This window comes from Benincasa hispida, chromosome 8 (genome assembly GCF_009727055.1).
Source record: "Benincasa hispida cultivar B227 chromosome 8, ASM972705v1, whole genome shotgun sequence".
Taxonomy (NCBI): domain Eukaryota; kingdom Viridiplantae; phylum Streptophyta; class Magnoliopsida; order Cucurbitales; family Cucurbitaceae; genus Benincasa; species Benincasa hispida.
Genome location: NC_052356.1, coordinates 56,782,409 through 56,798,316, shown reverse-complemented (window position 1 = coordinate 56,798,316; position 15,908 = coordinate 56,782,409).

The following is a 15,908-nucleotide window of genomic DNA, read 5'->3' as shown; positions in this document are numbered from 1 at the left end:
CATATTTATTTTATAAACTATTTTGTAACTTTTTTCTATTTTAGGTAATAAAGAATAGTATGGACTTCGTTGTTTGTTTTATTTCTTATGTGAATTTGATTGAATTGGTTAATGATGTTTTATAGGTTATTCAAATCAAATTAAAAAAAATTACGAATTAAATAATTTTAAAAGTCAATATTCAATCGTTGAAATTGAACTTTCGATGGCTTACAGGAACTCTCGTTGCAAGGAAGGGACTGTTGGGAGTTACATGAACTCTGCAGAAGGTACCGTCAAGAGTTCCTGTAACTCCCGACGAAATCAAGGGTCGTTAGGAGTTCCTATAACTCCCGACGAGTGGAAGAGACCGTCGGGAGTTATAGGAACTCTCGACGACGTATATTACCCATTAGGAGTTCCTATAACTCCCGACGCCTTGTATTTGGCGTCGAGAGTTGTGGAACAACTCCCAAAGGTCCTTTTTTGGCGTCAGAAGTTCTTCTCCCAACGGATTTCTCCCGACCAAACTTCTGATGATCAATACGTCGTCGGGAGAGGATCTCCCGAAACACATTTTCCACCATTTTCTAACGATTTCAAGCGTCAGAAAAATTATGATTTCTTGTAATGAGATTTGAATGTCCATAACAAAGTATGTCTCTTCCAAATCTTTCATTTGGAATTGGGTCGCTAGCCAATTCTTAATTTCAATCAGTAGACCTATATCATTCTTAATGAGTAGGATATCATCTACATACAACACTAGAAAAGCTACTAAATTGTTGATGATATTATTGTGAGAGAGTCAGCAAAAACCTATGAAAAGATGCAAGAATTAGCAAGGCTCATCAACGTTTTGATAAAAGCCATAAGATTTGATCACACTATCAAATCTTATATTCCAGGATGAAGAAGCTTGCTTCAATCCATAAATGGACCGATTAAGCTTGCAAACTTTTTGCTCTTGACATTGGTTATGAATCCCTTAGGCTGCTCCATATAAATGGTCTCCCCAAGATTTCCATTTAGAAAGGTTGTTTTGACGTCCATTTGTCAAATCTCAGTCATAATATGAGGAAATGGACAATAGGGATCCGAATAGACTTCAACATGACAACAGGTGAGAAAGTCTCCTCATAGCCGACTCCCTCAATTTGGGTATAACCCTTTGCCACAAGTCTAGTTTTGAAGGTTTGCACCTTCCCATCAGTACCCCGTTTTCTCTTGTAGATCCACTTGCAACCAATAGGTTTAACATCATCAGGTTAATCTACAAGATCTCAAACAAAATTGAAGTACATAGAATCCATTTTGAGATCCATAGCTTTGATCCACTCATCTTTGTCAACATCCTCTATTGCCTTTTTGTAAGACAATGGATCCTCAACATCTTCGTCAGCTACCATAGTTAGGGTTTCTGTTAAACCCATATAACGAACAGGTGAGTTCGCAACCCTCCTACTACGTTGAGGCTTCTTCAACACTTGAGGTGGATTTGACCTACTAGATGATCCAATTTCAGAAACTCTTGTTGAAGTATTGAGTTCTTCAACAACTCTTGTTGAAGGTTCAATAGTTTCGTTGGAAAGTTCACTCAACACAATCTTATTATCGAGTTTATACTCCCTAATGTGGTCCTCTTCTAAAAATGTAGCATTTGTCGATACAAACACCTTATTATCCTTAGATCATAGAAGTAACCACATCTCGTTCCTTTAGGATAACCTACAAATAGGTACAATTTTGAACAAGGTTTTAGTTTCTTAGGATTTTCCTCAAGCACATATGCTGGAACACTCGAGATCTTGAAATGGCATAAACTACCTTTATGATCATTCCATAATTTCAAAGGTGTTCCAATAACACTTTTGGACGGAACAATGTTCAGAATATAAGCTCCAGTCTTTACTACATAACCCCAAAACTGCTGGAACTAGTGAAGGTTCAGTGCGGAAGTGAGGATTGGTCCCAAATTCTAATTTTTTACTGAACAACGAATTTTACAGAATAAACAGAAAATCTATGCATACAATCAAATTTTATAGCATGCTAAAATTAAAATAGAAGATAGAAAGAATTAACACTTGAAGATATGATCTTCTCGTGTATCATCTTCTTCAAAATGTCACGAACAAATCCAAATGGTCACCACCAAAAGTGTTTCCTCTGTATTCTCTAGGAAGAGAATCCAAGGAGTTATGTGGACTTTTGAAACTTTGGGAGAGGGAAAGAGATAAAGAGGAAAAGAGATTGAGATGCATAGAAAAAAATTCTCAAAGATTTTTTTTTTTCTTGGTTTTCTATAAAACTCAAAAGGAAGAAGAAGATATGTATCCTCTCCACCAAAACCACCCCTTGAGATCGTGATATCATGAGAGAATTAAGGGGAACAAAGTTATTTCCCTCCCTTTAAAATTCAAAATTAAAATTAATTAATAATAATAATTAAATTAGTTTTAATTATATATATATCTATCATATACAATATAACCTATAGTTTTAAATCTCTCATTAATGGTATTTAATATAAACCCATTTATATTAAATTAAATTATATGAATCAAATTCATATAATTAATATTTGAATCATATTCAAATATTTATTTCCTCTCAAATAAACTTCATATTATAGTGTATCAAATATATTATAGTAGTTATATCATATATAATTAAATTAAATTAATTACATCACATATAATTAATTCTCTCAATTAATTTGAACAATTCAAAATAATCCAAAATTGATTCTCATTAAATTCTTGTTGAGCTATAGAAGGGAACTCATGGACTTGTAGCTTAAAGCTCCAATGGTACTTGAATAATTAATTAAACTCTTTTAATTAAATTATTCAATATCCATTAATTGTCGGCCACTTCACTAACGATCGACAGCTGCACTATTTGCATGACATATATATTTATATGTCCATTGGATATAACCAGTCAACAGTACGATGACCCTTTACAAATTGCTCGTAAGTACAATTAGGCCAAAATTACCATTTTGCCCCTGTCATTACATCTAACTCCTTAAATACTACTAATCCCTCTAATGAATAATGAATCATAGTCGAACTATGACCAAACCCCTCTCGGGCTAGGAAAGGGTGTGGCGCCATATTTTTCAAGCCTCAGAATCAACCCTTAAGGGAGCAATTTATCTACTTACCCTGACGTCGAGGAAGGAATGAGTTTCGTCTTATGTACTTGTATTCCCAACTCCCTAATCAGACGAATCCTCAAAATGGTAGGCTTATTGAGTCGGCAATCTGGTCACTCTTACCCATACAAATCAAAGGTCCACCTTCATAGGCAAGAGTCCACAACTCACTTAGGATTCAGATCATGTCACCTATGGTCATCCTTGTGATACGTAAGTATCAATTATGAACAATGTTATATAATGAAACAAGTCATTTCATGGTTCGGTCTTATACAAACTCCTTTATATAGAATACTTTCGTTCACATGTCTCCACATGAACAACCAGGATCAGATCATTTGTAGCACTTTACAACAATTGTAACATCTACAAAGCGGGTCGTATTCATAGTGTCACCAGGATAAGGTATCCAACCTTATCCATCTACTACCGACCATATAGGTTATCATTTAAACATGATCCACTCGTATGTCTCTACAGACATATTTAAGCTATATATGATAATCTTGGATGTTAGTTTAGTGGTTTGTGGATTTAATGCTATTAAATGTCAAATAAAATATCTCATATTTTATTAATTAAATAAAATGTTTGTACAATACAATTACAAACTACAGAACCTTACGAGATTTAGGGCATCAACCCCAACAAAAACAAGCCCGGTACGGAAGCGTAACTCATCATCGACCAAACCATGTTCAATAGGGTTTGATTTCTTCTTTCTGATACATCATTCTACTGAGGTGTACCAGGTACTAAGAGTTGGGATATAATTCCATGTTCTATCAAAAAATCTCTAAATTTTATATCCAAATACTCTCCTCCTTGATTAGATCGAAATGTTTTAATGGTCTTATTTAATGCATTTTCAACTTCAACCTTGTACTCCTTGAACTTTTCAAGGACTTTAGACTTGCATTGCATTAAATAAACATACCCATATCTAGAATAGTCAGTAGTAAAAGTGATGAAATATTCAAACCCTCCTCTTGCCTTACATTCATCGGACCACAGAGGTCTGAATATACAAGTTCTAAGGGTTCTTTGGCCTTGTGACCTTTTTCAGTAAAAGATCTTTTAGTCATTTTTTCTTCAAGGCATGACTCACACACAAGTAAAGAATTTTCTTCTAACTCGCTTAAAAGTCCATTCTTGACCCGTCTCTCAATCCTATTGAGATTTATGTGTCCTAATCTCAAGTGCCAAAGATGAAATTTTTTTTTAAGAGAAATTCTAAGTCTTTTAGTTTGGGTTATCACAGTTTTAAACAATTCAGTATTTAGGAAGTCTTTAGTTGCTAACAGTCTTAGCATATATAAATTATCTTCAAGATTAGCACAACAAATATGCACTCTATTCTTGTAAACAAACACTTTATTTACTTGAAAATTTAGAGAGTAATGTTGTTCAAGAAGATATTTTACAGAAATCAAATTCCTTTTCAAGCCTAGAACCACATATACATTATCTAATAAAATATAAGATTTTTGTAAGCAGAGTTAAAGCCCTCCCACTGCCATAGCTGAGACGACGTGCCTAGTTTTAACACACATCGTCATCTTCCTAGCCTTCAATTCCCGCCAGGAATAAATTCCCTGAAATGAAGAATAAACATGGTTAATGGCACCTTAATCTATTATCCAGACAGAATCATCATTCTCCACTAAACAAGTCTGCAAAACAAGTAAATCATATTTACCTTGTTTGGCCTTCTTCTCTTCTGCCAAGTATTTGGGACAATTCCTTTTCTAGTCTCCCGCATGGTTACAATAAAAACTGATTCCCTTTACAGCCTTGGTTTTCTTGCGCTTCTGGATAGTAGCTGGTGGGTTAGCTTTCCCCTTTCCACCTTTCTTCTTCTTCTTCCACTTTTTGGTGTTGGAAGAAGAAGGCACAGACTTAGTTTAAAAGGAAGATCTTCTGTAGAACTTCTTAGAGGACGAGGCAACATTTGTCTCACCCTTTTGTTCTTTACTTTTCATCAAGGATTGAAAAGTCTGTAGCTCATTGAACAAAGTTATCAGGTTGTAGTCAATCCTATTCATAATAGCATTGCTACAGAACTGCAGGAAACTTTCAGGTAAATATTCTAGGATGAAGCTAACCTGACTGGCCTCATCAATGACCGACCCATTCATCTTCGCCACATTGAAGAAGACCATCATGTTGAAAATATGTTATCTAACAGATGGCCCTTCTTAGATACAGGCATTGAAGATGTTTTTAAGAGCATCGTGCCTAAGTTGTGTGGACGGTTGTCCAAACATTCCCATAGGGACTCCATGATCTAATGAGTAGTGATCATGGGCCCATGCTTCTTGGCTAAGAATTCAGAAAGTCTTGCCAAGATATACGCTCGAGTATTTTCATTTGCCCTTATCCAGCGCTTGCTAACGATATGCGCAAGCGCACGCAATCGAAGTAATAAAACACAAATAGGGTATTATCCTCAGGGACCGGCGTGAGCAAAAAATTTCTAACTTAGCTATCACAATTCTTCATCAATTTTATCCAGATGACCAAAGGATAATTTTTATCTATAGCTATTAATAACAAAAATTCAGTTACACACAAGAACAATTCAGAGCAAAACAATTCAAGGGTGTTGTTTCATTTAGGGAATACAATGAATATGACATGCAATTGATTGCAATTGATAGACTGAGGCTAGAAGTTCTAAAATCAGGAAATCCTCTCTCAAGCTCAAACCATCCTAATAACTACCCATCGACTTGAATCTCTTCTATCGCTTGAATAGTTACAACATTAAGACCCTTCAATCGCACTCTTATTATTCTAAATTCACTCTCATGCAATTTCGAATAATAATCTAAATTATTGGGTCCAGCGAATTAAATTCTCTCTCGAGACATCTAATTAACTTAAGTTCATTCAATTAATGGCCAATTAATTAAAAGCATTAAGCACAAATAATTTAGAAATCCTACAAAATCAATCAATTGTAAATTCAAATACTCAAAGTAACATCCCTAAATCTACAAACACCCTATAATAAAAGTGTTTAGCCACGCATGATTTTGATAACAATATTCAACAAACAAACAATCATTATGGCGAAAAACAAATTAACAAAGAAGAATAATCTCCCCCCAATAGGTTTGAATCTCAATCACGATCTTCTTGACTCTCGCTATGAATATCAGATTGTTCATCAACAAAACTGCACGATCACGATTAATCTTCCTATCCTGATCAATTTAGAAACACTCTTAGATCAACTCTCAATCGAAATCTCGAGCCTTCAACCAAAAATAATCAAAATTTCTCTGTTTCGGCTCTTGTACGGACTAGAATTAGGTAAAATCTATCAAAGTCGGCTCACTTTTTCTCCTCTTTTTTTCTCTCCTCAAACTTGGCGGCACAACACTGTTATTTATAATTGTTGGATTAAGTAAGCAAGTAGCGAAAGAAAAATAGAATCATTAAGCATTCTAATTAATTAATTTTGGCTTCAAATTCAGCATGCTCATAAACTAAAAACAGAGTTTCAACACTAACCTTTGAAGTACCTCTTGAATCACAATCTTCAGCTACAATCTTCTTTTCCTTTGGTTGTGAACCACCACAAGGTCTTCCCTACTATTCTCTTGGAGCCTTAGATTGAGTTGTGAGACTCAAAACAAGCTTGAATCAAAGGGAATGGGAGAGAAGGTTACTAGTTTTACACAGTGTGAAGAATACTTCTTCAAACACAAATTCTCAGTAAAATTGCAATCTTTTGCATGCCTCATTTCCACTTAGAACTAAAGTTTATATTGCATGACATTCAAGCAACAAACCTTCTGCGTGAATTCCAACTCCACCTTGATTATTGAGCTGGAATTGAAGTGAAAATATGAGTAAGGTGCTTGGTTCCAAAAGTGGGAAAAACCCACTTCTAGTTTTTCATTTTTCTTTCCATCTTTTTCATTTTGAAAAATATTTTCAAAATGAAAAAAAGATTTTTAGTTTTTAATTAAAAAACTGAAGTTTTATTAATTTTTCTAATAAAATTAATAATTAATAATTAGTTAAAAATTTTAATTAATTATATTAATTTAATATAGAATATTAAATTAATTTAATACCAATTCTACCTTCTTGAAACCCTATTCATGAACTTAATATTTAAATCATATTTAAATATTAATTGATTCTCCAATTTTGTTTCATTCCAAAATTAAACGTATAATTATATAATATATAATTACTAATTCCCTTAATTCTAATATGAACATTTCAAATCAACTTACCATGCTACTCTAGTCTAATCCGTTTATAAGCTAGTAGGGGGACTTAGTAGACCTACAGATCATGGGCTCCAACGATCCAAGATTAATTGGATAAGCTCTTTATACTGAATTAACTCTCATTCGTTAACTACTGGGTCACTCCATTAAAGCCCGTAATTACATTATCCTCACTGTAGATATATCGTGTCCACTCGATATAACCATGATTAGTAAGATAACCTTTCACGAGTTGTTCGTAATAATGGCTGGGTCAAAAGACTATTTTACCCCCGAGATTACCTCTTGTTCCTTAAGTCTCACTGATCCTCTAATGAACAATTGGTTTATGGTCCGATCATCAAACTAAGTCTCTCTCGGGCCAATGAGAGGGTGGGGCCTCTTGTTCAAGACCTGGAGTCAGATCTTAAGGGAACAACCTCTTTACTATCCTTGAAAGTGGGTAGGAATAAATTCTTCTTGCACTCTATGTCCCCCAACTATCTACCCGGTCTTAACTCTGAAATGGGAGGCTTATTGAGGCGACGCTATTGAGCCAATCCTCACCTATGCAAATCTAAGGATAATCCCAAATAAATAGGAGTTCATAGTTAGCTCAGATTAAGGTCAAGTTACCTAGGTCATCGTTATGAAATAGTCAATCTTAAACAGTAAACAACGTTATAAAGTAAGAGTGTCTTATTTCTTGGTCTGATGTTGCACAAACTCATTGCATAGGACGCCCTCACTCCTCATGTCACTACATGTACGAATCAGGATCACTTCGTCTGTAGCACTTTACAACTTCTTGTAACAACTACAGAGTGGACCACATCCGATAGTGTTACCAGAATAAGGCACCCAACCCTATTCATATACTATAGATCATTTAGATTATTTAATCGAACCTAATCCACTCTTATGTCTCCACATAAAGTTCAAGTACTCATGTAATAGTTATGGATCTTTTAGTTTTTTGGATTTATTTCTAAAACGAAATAAGCAATTCATATATTCAACACAACTTTATTGAATCAAACATCAATAACAACTTTATTGATTTACAGAATGAGTTTATTGTTTACAACTCCCACTTGGACTAAAACTCCAGTGGTAACATACATATGAATATATAATGCTGAGTTTTTTATTTTTACAGAGAAATACAATAAACTAGGGTGTCACATACCCATGGTTTTTCTTTTAGATATCACATACCCATGGGGTATTCTCCCACTTGTCCTAGGTTATTCAACCCGTAATCCTAGTCACACTAGGTGATCCTCAAACACTTTAGCCGAGAGGATTGCTATAAATCCTTTAGTATACTATGGATTTCTCATTAAACTATATAGGGAATGCATCTTATTTTCATAACTCTTTGTTTCTCGATACCGTCACCGAGATTTGGTGACTTGAGTTTCCACTAAAACCAAATAATGGTTAGGCTGTCATATATTCCTCCCACTACATCGAGATACCCTTAACTCTTTGAGTAAGATGCATCTAACTTGTCCAAACAACTTTTGTTATAATGTCAGCTTTAATCAATAACTCTGCATTGATATGCACTTTACTTTTTATGGAAACTAATTAATACATGGTGATATCGTATACTTTTCTAGGAAAAATTTAGCATTTGTCAATACAAACACATGATTTTCTTTTACAGGAAAAGTATACTACTTTTGGGTTGCTTACAAATAGGCATACCTTTTTTAACAATATTTTAATACTTAAGGGTTCGACACTAACACATGTATCGATCTTTTCTCTAGATTTATGAATTATGTAAACATCTTTTACATCTCATAAACAGCTTTTATAAGCTCTCCATATCTTATATGGAGTTTCAAAAAAAAAATCTTAAATTTTGAATGATGCTCAAAACAATTAAGGCAACTAGGTGTAGAGAGTTTTCACTTGATTTCATCTATCAAAATAACCCTAGAAATATCAAACTCTCTATTTTCCCTACTTTGATCCAATCAAAGTATTTCAGATTTATTTTACTTAACAAGTTTTATACACCTTGAATTCTTCAAGTATTCTAAACTTATTACTTAGGTTAAATAACTATTTGCCTTTATTGTTTTCTAGTCATTTTTTAAGATTTAAATATTTGCAAATGGCTTTTAAGTTGGTTGGTTCTAATAGAAGTTTCTATATTGTAGAACAGATACAATTCTTGCTAATGAACATTTCATTTATAACAAAAAGTTTATAAAATTTGTTCATTATAGAAGATAAAATAACTTTCATTACAATAACAAAAGTAAACAAGTTTATCTTCCAACAGCAACTGCATCTCTCACTGGTTGTTTTGAGAATTTCTCCCCTGTTTAAAACTTGGAGTTTACAAGGAACTAGTTTCCTTGTCTTGCTTTCTCTGTTATTTTCTCCGCAAGGTATTGTGGGCAGTTTCTCTTCTAATGTTCTTCTTTGCTGCAGTGGAAACATTTTCCTTTATCTGCAGCATTTTCCTTGCCCATTCTACCAATAGGTTTCTTTTTCCCTTTCCCTTTGTTGTTCTTTACTGATTTGAAGAAGAAGGAATATCAGGCCTTTTAGAGGACGATCCTCTTTTTTCTGCAGTAGTAACATTTACTTCTACTTCCAGTCTTTTTGCTCTCATCATGGTCTGGTAAGCCTAAAGCTCATTGAGAAGCATAGTCAAGTTATGCTCTATTTTATTCATCAGTGCGTTCCTACAAAAATGTAAGAAACTCTTTGGAAGAGATTCAAGAATAAAACCAACTTGACTCTTCTCATCAACGACAACACCGTTTACTTCTGTCATGTTGAAATGGACCATCATGTCCAAGACATGTTCTCTAACAGAGGCCATTTCTTTCATAAGGCAGTTGTAAACATATTTGATTGCATCATGCCTCAGGGAGGACGGTTGTCCAAACATCCCATGAAGAGATTCCATAATCTCCCTAACAATACTCATGCTCTCATGTTTCTTGGTCAATATATCAGATATGCTAGCAAGAATATAGGCACGGGCTTTCTCGTTAGCCCTGATCCATATGTCGTATGCATCCCAAACATTTTGGTTTGCATTTGAGATAGGAATGCACCAGTATTGTATTTAAATTTGATTTCTACGTAGCATAGTTATCCTCGTAAGTTTATCAGAAGCCAATAGTTGTACTAAAGAACTCGTCATTCTGAAAATATAAACAAATTTTATCAGTGAATTACTTTTAAACCCAATCATGTTTTAGCAAAGTAATAATGTACCCAAAATTCATTATTTTTGCAACGATACTATAGTGAGTCAGAATAAGTGCTACCGAGGGACAGTCAAATACTCCTTCACTAAAGCAAGACAATCTTAACTAAATATTATCTCCAGAATAATGTTCCGATAGTCATTTAGCTACCGTTTTTTGTTAGAACTTAATAACACTTTAGTAATTCTGTAAGTATAACCCTCCATTTTCAGACCTTAGAGATCGGCCCCAACGATGCTACCGAATTGGAGAGTCAAAGTTAGAAAACGACCTAAGAAATCCTATCCATTTCTGGAGTTTGAGTTATTCCAAATCCTATGTTACAACCCTTCGAAAGGATAACCGTTGTTAAATGACTAGCAAGGCCGACTTAAAGATGACAAGCAGGAGGAACATATAAATCTCACGCTCCAAACAATTGGAAGGGACCGTAGGACACGTTGACACATATCCTTCACCTACTTACTATGATCTACTTTCCCCATTCACTTTGATCTTGACCCATACAAATACTTTTCGAATGAAGGTCACTCTCAGGGTGACACAAAGCATCATATAAATCTCACGGTGTGAACTTTCTAGGGACGTGAGAGTTGAAATCAATATATCGGATATTTGATTTTACATTAAACAATGTCCCCTCATTCACCTTGATCTTGACTCATGCAAATACTTTCCGAATGGAGATCACTCCCAGGGTGACACGAAGTGTCGCATAAAACTCATGGTGTGAAACTCTGAGGACGTGATAATGAAAATCAAAACATCATTTTTGAATTTCTGTGAACAACTTCCCCTATTCTCCATGAGCTTGATTCACGTAAACACTTTCCAAATGGAGGTCACTCCCTGGGTGAAACGAAGCGAAACATGAATCTCGATTGTGAACTCTTAAGGACGTGAGAGCTAAAAATAACATATCGTATATGTTATTAATCTCTCACATAAGCATTCTTAAATTCCCACTGAAGTGTTCTAATAACATATCATATATGTTATTAAACTCCCACTAAAGTGTCCTAACATTTGTTTAAGTATATATTTACTTAGGAATGTTCCGGCTAATTAAACAACCTATGTTTATGTGTTTATCCAAGTATAACATTTATATTTGGAGTTAACCTACGATGTCTAGGTGATAAACTAGTTTTAAAACCTCATACCGCTCATGTATTACTCATAAAACTAGTTAACAATGCTCAATTATTCGACTATAATCCCCAGGTAGGAGGTATTCCGTAGACTCTCAACTTAAATACCCCCAGCCTTAGACAGGATTATATACTGGTTGAGTTTGTAACCATATCTTACAAGATATTGACCTATTTTAACTATTAAAACAGGTGGTTAACCTCCATCAGCATGGAACTTATCTTTGTTATGGATTTTAAATATCTAACCCAATTTTATAACAACTTACAAAATTTTAGACATGTTAAACATCCATAATATACATCAAAGGCATTCAACATTTAATATAACATTTATAATAAAAAATTTGAAACCCTATACATGCAGCCCATATATTATAACACATTATAACATACTTTCAATGCATATTACATGCTTCCTATGGTGGGATTTTAAATCTACATGGCATACTTTATGCACATATAAGATTTTAAATCAACTCATCACGCTACTCTAAGGATAATCCGTTTGTGGGCTCCAACAATTCGAGATTAATTGGCTAAACTCTTTACATCATTAACTATTGGGTCACTCCACTAAAGCCCGTAGTTGCACTCCCCTCACTGTAGATATATTGTGTCCACTTGATATAACCATGATTAGTAAGTTAACCTTTCACAATTCGTAATAACGGCTGGGTAAAAAAGTTGTTTTACCCCCAAGATTACCTCTTCTTCCTTAAGTTTCACTGATCCTCTAATGAACAATTGGTTTGTGATTCGATCATCAAATCGAGTCTCTCTCGGGCCAATGAGAGGGTGGGGCCCCTTCTTCAAGACCCGGAGTCAGCACTTAAGGGAACAACCTCTCTACTATCCCTAGAAGCGGGTAGAAGAGAATTCCATCTTGCACCCTATGTCCTCAGCTATCTACCCGGTCTTACCTCTGAAATGGGAGGCCTATTGAGCCGGTGCTGTTGAGTCAACCCTCACCTATACAAATCTAAGGATATTCCCAAATAAATAGGAGTTCATAGTTAGCTCATGATTAAGATCAAGTTACCTAGATCATCATTGTGAAATAGTCAGTCTTAAACAATAAACAGCGTTATAAAGTAAGAATGACTTGTTTCTTGGTTCGATCTTGCGCAAACCTATTGCGCATGACGCCCCACTCCTCATGTTACTACATGTACGAATTAGGATCACTTCGTCTGTAGCACTTTACAACTCCTTGTAACAACTACAGAATGGGTCGCATCCGATAGTATTACCAGAATAAGGAGCCCAACCTTATTCACATACTATAGATCATTTAGACTATTTACTTGAACCTGATCCACTCTTATGTCTCCACATAAAGTTCAAGTACGCATGTAATAGTCATGAATCTTTTAATTTTTTGGATTTATTTCTAAAATGAAATAAGCAATTCATATATCAATAAAACTTTATTGAATCAAACTTCAATAACAACTTTATTGATTTATAGAATGAGTTTATTGTTAACAAACCACAAGTTTTAGGACATAAAACCCAACAATAATATGCTCACAAAGTTGCAATGCTGCAAACGAGCGTTGTAATATTGGCGTCATGCCATCCGTACGTCAAAGTCATAGAGTTGCAACGCTGCCTTATTTTGGTCTCGAGTTTACAGCGTCAAGGAGCAGTGTTGAGCCGTTCTTCCAATGTTGGCTCCCCCGAATTGCCTTCCAAGTTTGCCTCTTTTCTTGATCTTTGGTTCTTGGTTTCTTCCTGATTCCATAGCCAACCCGTAATTGCTCAAATTGGAGTTTTGCCCCAGGCTTTTTTATCATTTTCGCACAAATTGCTCGTGATGCTTAGTTTCCTGAAATTACTCAATAAACCACCTCAAACTAAACAAAACTAGCAATATTAGTTCTAAATTTGAAGGTAATAAAAGCATTTTTTAGATGCTTTTCACCACCCCAACTTAAAACTTTGCTAGTCCCGAGCAAAGAAAAGAAAGAAACACAAAGTAGAAGAAATAATGAATACTGAAATGAAAAAGGTTCAAGGCATGCATTCTTATATTCCGGTTTCATCAACTTCTTAACATATGCAACACTCATCCATGGAAGAATTCAGACACATCCTAATCATTGAGGGTTTCTAAAGCCAAAACTTTTTATCCTCTGTGTGTGTGACTCCTCCTTTAATTCAAAACTCAACAACTGACTTAAGATTTAATTAAGCTTCATCAGTTTTCCCCCTAATCTAGCTTAAACATCAATCATCAAGCATCACCACACTCAAGAAAGTAATATGCCCACTAAGGTGCCTTATCTCTCTCTCTTTTTAACAACAAAAGGGCCCTAAACTTGCATCATTTTACATAGAGGCATTAGCTTTCACACATCCACTGCAAGGAACCATACCTAGTCAATTCCTAGGTGTCCTAACTGATCACAGCAAAAGTAGCTCTTTTTACCCCCATCCATGCATACACTTTACAACCGGAGAATGAGATAGTTCCTTTTCACTGCCGAGCCCTAGTGGTCGAGTTTGGTGCTTTGGTTCAACTAAATTTTTATTCAAAAAACATTGATTTATGAAAATTTCAATTTTTGGAAATCCCTTGACTTCTCCAATAGTAATAGATTTCCTTACAATTCCATTATACTTGGCTAAATAATAAAAACTTGTAACAGAACAATCACCCATCATACTATTGAGGCGAGGATTTTTCGGTCGCGTCACATTTCGATCACCAATTGGCAAAATAATAATTTAACCAAGGTATAAGAATTTTGAATCACCAATTAAAGAATTCCATCACTTAATTTAACACCAAACTTCAATTTCCCTCTATGATGATTTATGAATAATTAACCACGGTTTTCTATGGAGTCAAGCATAGGTCAACTATTCCCTTTTGTTCATTCTCTCTCCAACTTACATTAATATACTTATAATGATAAAATAGCCTATGTTTACTTTCAATTTCCTTCTGTTATGTATCCATGAATTCTCAATTGAAAAAGCGAACCATTTCTAAAATTCATAAATACTTGATTTCGTACTAAATAACTTTAAACTTTTGCCAAACGACTAAGGTTTCTAGACATTTACCTTTCATGAGCTCTAATAATACAAATAAGTCACTATACCTAAAGTCTTACATAAACATAAATTCCTTGAAATTCAATTATGCTAAACCAAGAAAACATTAACCACTTTCAATGGTAAACAGTTGCATATGTGCACAAGTTTTTTGAAATCTCAAATATCCAAATAAATCGTATGAACATAATTCTCAATTGGTTTCACGAATATAAAACTTATAATTTGCTAAAATGGTAAGAGTTTGTAAAATAATTATAAATGGTTTCTTTTACAAGAGAGAATAAAGCTTGAGAATTTAAAAACTTATTTTTGTTAATGAGAAGATAGCATCATTATCTTCAAATTTAAAATTTTATCCATTCTAGTTTAAATTTAAATTTTGGTGAAACAAATTTATATCAATATTAAGACTTCTCACGACAGCATGAGGCCACAAGATACTAAAATAAACTGTGAACGAGTGGATGAATAAACCATTCATATGAGAAAGGTATTCTAAAGAAACGTTTAAAAGAGAATTTTAGTGAGATACAAAGAATGGGGAAGAAATTTTAGATAAAAGAGCTAATTGAAGAAAAAAATTTAGGAGGGATAAATAGAAAAGTAGAATAAAATAAAGAGTTAAGCAATTTAACCCAGAGGGGTAAATAGAATTCAATCATTTTTATTTTTGCTATTTTAAAAACCTAGCATAAGTTTCTTACAATTTTGAACTTTGAAATGTATGCTCAACGTGAATTATGTTATTTAATTTACGACGTTATATCATGCATGACTTCGAAGTTGATAGTAAAAACTTATGCATTATTTTGACTTTTGGACGATTAAATATTATTTTAAAATTTTAAATTAAAATTATAGAGAGAATGCTCTAAGCAACCTGATAAAAGTTTTATAAGTTCAAAATACATTCAACATGTTCAAGCACCTGATTTTTCTGGAGTAGATGATTTACGATAATCTCTCTCCCCAGATGAATTTGCTTTCTCAGCATTATGCAAAAATAATATTAAAAAATAATTTAAAAAAAGTTTTAAAAAATGCATAAGCGGAAAGCCCTAATATATATATA